The sequence below is a fragment of the Octopus bimaculoides genome, chromosome 4 (assembly GCF_001194135.2).
Source record: "Octopus bimaculoides isolate UCB-OBI-ISO-001 chromosome 4, ASM119413v2, whole genome shotgun sequence".
NCBI classification, from domain to species: Eukaryota; Metazoa; Mollusca; class Cephalopoda; order Octopoda; family Octopodidae; genus Octopus; species Octopus bimaculoides.
In genome coordinates, this window is record NC_068984.1 from 24,604,080 (window position 1) to 24,608,744 (window position 4,665).

The 4,665-nt window shown below is 37.2% G+C and overlaps 1 protein-coding gene across 2 annotated transcripts in view; it reads left to right on the forward strand.

Moving 5' to 3' along the window:
- The window catches only part of LOC106879394 (protein disulfide-isomerase A5), a 62,539-nt gene that overhangs the window by 2,400 nt on the left and 55,474 nt on the right, over positions 1-4,665 (forward strand). The gene's annotated exons all lie outside the window — the stretch shown is intronic.

Consider the following 4,665-nt stretch of genomic DNA (forward strand, 5'->3'; position numbering starts at 1 on the left):
CACCGCCTTTAGTCGAGCAAATCGAGCCCAGGACTTATTCTTTGTAAGCCTAGTACTTATTCTATCGGTCTCTTTTGTCGAACCGCTAAGTTATAGGGACGTAAACACACCAGCATCGGTTGTCAAGCGATGTTGGGGGGACAAACACACACACACATATATATACATATACATATATGTACAACGGGCTTCTTTCAGTTTCCGTCTACCAAATCCACTCCCAAGGCTTTGGTCAGCCCGAGGCTATAGTAGAAGACACTTGCCCAATGTGGTTCGTAAGCAAGCTACTTACCACACAGCCACTCCTGCGCCTATTTGAACAAAATTATTAGATGGGTGCTTCTTGCTAGAGTGGGGTTTATCTAGATTTAATCATGAGAATTAGGCTAGCCTTGGACAGCTGATCTTAAAATCTTCTATTATGGTTTGGAGAGCTATAATAAACAGGATGGAGTTGAGGACTAAATTACCTACTGAACTTGTTAATTTTCAGCTTGCTGATGATATCTCTATACATGATTTGCATGGTTCTCACTGGTAAAAACACAATCATCTATCCATATTACAAGGTATGGTATTCCATTGTATGACTGTAGTAACTACAGAGCAATATACTTTGTCGAATGTTTTCTCCAGGTTAACAGATGCTATGTATAGTGATTTTCTCTGTGCAAAGAACTTTTTTCCTGTAGTTGTTTTACCAAGAAGAGTGTTTTAGTAGCTGGTACCCTATTCTAGCACAAACCTTGAACTTCATTTCATCTAAGTTAATTTTCTTCTTAATTAGTTGGTCCATAATTGCTTCTTTCTAGGACATCTCCTTTATCCTGTGTGAAACTAACAGTACAGCTATACCAGTCACTGGCAGTAACCTCTTCTTGTACCACATGATTGATTACATGAATGAGTAGTGCATGTTCTTCTTCACTTGATTCGTTCAGCATCTCAGCATGATGGTCCTGAATAGTGATTTCAACCATATAGCTATCAGTTTCAAAAGCAGGGTCTCCTTGAAGTTGACTGTATATCTCCTATGCATTCTCCTTATTCAACAACTTCTTATAATAGCATTTCTTCTCAGTCTCTTATATGATTGGAAATATAACTTTGAAGTATTCATGACGTCATAGTGAGGATCTGATCAAAGACTGCATTTGTAAAAAGTAGGAGAAAACTTCCGATGTAAATGAAGTGAAAGTATACAAAAATAAATATAATTTTCCTTCTTACTGTTAATTTTGTTTCAGTTTGAAAAGTAAAAATTTATTCTATGGTTTATTATTGTTTATATTTTGAATTACATATATATATGGGAGTACCAAAATCTTTTAAGTACTTAAGGTCTCTATGGGTCTTAATCTGGCCCTGATCTTACATGAGCTATAAAGCTCAGGTGTGACCCACATTAGTGTAGTGGGGCTGAAGTATTTCCTGATCTTAAATTTCATATTGAAGTGGAGAGTGTGTATGACATTTTTTTTTGGTGATATGTGTAGTGATTGTGTTTTATATTTGCACTAAATGCACAATTTTGAATACTTTTCTGTGCTTTTTATATATTTCGGTCAAGATTTCTTTCCAAGTATTGTACTCTTTAGAAGTTTAGTCTTTGTTGGGCTGAACAGTCAGCCTTTAAACTATAGAAGATTGGAACTTTACTCTGTAGGTCTTTCGCAGATTCTGCCATGAGAACCAGGTCATCAACAAGTCAAAGTTTACAATTATACCCAACTGAAATTCAATATGTGTTGATATTACACGTGGCCATATGCATCATTTATTTAGTTTTTTTTCTTTAAAATACTTGATCAGTTAATTCACATCGATATAGGTGATAGTATTTGGCAGGCTTTCACATCCTGTAATCTGGTGAACAGTGAGAAAGCTAGATGCCATTTCATTCATTTACTGAGATTAAGCATATATTGATTTTGTGCTAATATCATTGGTTGAGGTGAGTTCTTCTGTTAAAGGATTTGACCTCTTGAACAAAATATTAATTCATACAGTGTTTCTGCAACTTGCAACAGTGGGTTGTACCTTTATGATATCAGTACTTGATTTCATAGCATAGTGGACGGAACCAGTGCATGTGTTAAATGATAAAAAGACCCCCCCCCTTCTGTCATGAATGACCATGAGATTGCACCTAGAAATTGTGAACCTGATGCTCTAACCACTGAGCCATGTGCCTTAAATGATATATAGGCGCAGGAGTGGCTGTGTGGTAAGTAGCTTGCTTACCAACCACATGGTTCCAGGTTCAGTCCCACTGCATGGCACCTTGGGTAAGTGTCTTCTACTATAGCCTCAGGCCGACCAAAGCCTTATGAGTGGATTTGGTAGACGGAAACTGAAAAGAAGCCCGTCGTATATATGTATATGTATATATATGTGTGTGTTTGTTTGTCCGTGTTTGTCCCCCCCAACATCGATTGACAACCGATGCTGGTGTGTTTATGTCCCCGTAACTTAGCAGTTCGGCAAAAGAGACCAATAGAATAAGTACTAGGCTTACAAAAAAATAAGTCCTGAGGTCAATTTGCTCGACTAAAGGCGGTGCCCCAGCATGGCCGACAAGTAAAGTAAAGAGAGTATATATGTATATATATATTTTATTATATGTATTTATTTTCTCCTAGTAAAAAAGTATGCAGTTATAATATGCGTTTACTCCATTCATTAAATTTATATATATATATATATATACTGTATATATACTCCAACCCATGCTAGCATGGAAAGCGGATGTTAAATGATAATGATGATGTTCTTCAACTGATTTCATTTATTGGACTGTAGTCACACTGAAGTACACATAGCCTTCAAAGGTTTTAATTGATCATATTGTCTCCATTAATTTTTATCAATCTCTATTTGTCAAACTGCTAAGTTTGAGACATATACAACATTGATTTTCAGGCAGAAGTAAATACAAATACCCACACTGTTTAATGTGTTTTTCCATGCTAGCATAAGTTGGATGAAGAGTTATAAGAGGTAGCATTTTATGGGTGGTTACTCTTGCTGCAACCAAATCTTACTTACCTGTTCTTGAGATGAGGGTCTTGTTTTTCCACATGCACACACGTGTGCGTGCAACAGTCTTTTTTTTATTTCGAGTTCAACAATTTATTGGTTGAATTGAGACAGTAGAAGAAATTTAAGAGATTGGTGAAGCTGGAAATGGTTGCGAAGTAAACTGTTTAACCATGCAGCCATGTAAAAAGCACATGTGCTGATGCCATGTAAAATGCACCTAGTACACTCTGAGGAGTGGTTGGTATTAGGAAGAGCATCCAGCCATAGAAACCTTACCAAAACAGACAATTGGAGCCTGATGCAGTTCTCTGGCTTGCCAGCTTCTGTCAAACTGTCCAACCTGTGGCAGTGTGGGAAACAGATTTTAAGTGATGATAATATAAGCCTTAGACAGACAACCTAGTGCAAGCTTCGGACATATGAGAGGTGTAACAGCATTATAAGAAGGTTAACAGAGAAAATAATCTTTGTGTGTGGCAAATGTGTGGGTACAATAAGCACTAAAACTGTGCAGACAATAGACTCTATCAAATGCTCAGACAGATCATTAGAAGTTGTAGATAGCTTTTGTTACCTAGCAGACCAAGTTAGCAGTGGAGGAAGTTCCGAGTTTCTACCTTTGTTGGTAACTAAGGGTCTCTCCTTCAGAGTGAAAGGCAGATTGTATGATGCCTGTGTATGTACAGCTATGCTATATGGCAATGAAACATGGGCTTTGACTACAGAGGACTTGCAAAGGCTTGAAAGAAATGAAGCTAGTATGCTCTGCTATATGGGTAATGTCAGTATGTATGCATGACAGAATGTAAATGATTTAAGAGGAAAACTGGGTATAAGAGGCATCAGATGTTGTGTGCAAGAGAGATGACTGTGCTGGTTTGGTCATGTGATGCATATGGATGAGGACAGCTGCATAAAGAAGTGCTGAGCACTAACTGTGGAGGGAACTTGTGGAAGAGATAGACCCAGGAAGACATGAAGTGGTGTGAAAGGATCTCAGATGCTGGGCCTCACTGAGGAAATGGCATGGTACCAGGAGTTGTGATTTGCTGTACTTGAGAAGACATGTCAAGCTAAGTAAAATTGCTGTCGTCCATACGTACAGGCTTGTCCTGTGCTGGTACTGGTGCCACATAAAAATGCACTTGTGCTAGTGCTGCAGAAATGCGCCTGTGCTGGCGGCATGTAAAAAGCACCTGACACACTCTGCAAAGTGGTTGGCATTAAGAAGGCCAGCCAGTCATAGAAACCATGCCACAACAGACAATTGGAGACTTAACAGCTCCCCTGCTGGCCAGCTCCATGTCAAACTGTCCAACCCATTTCCAGCATGGAAAATGGACATTAAATGATGATTTATATATATATATATATATAGTTACTATGAGGATATTTAGACCTCTTATAGGGATATTTTTATCCTAGATACACTGATTTAGTATATTGTATTTTGAAGAGATATTTCTTCAATGAATATATTATATAAAATATCAAATATTATTAAGTTTGCAAATGAAGAATACTAATGAATACATTTGTATCCATTAGATCTGTCTGTTTTCAAACTTAATAATTATATATGTATGTGTATATATATATATATATATATATATATATATATAT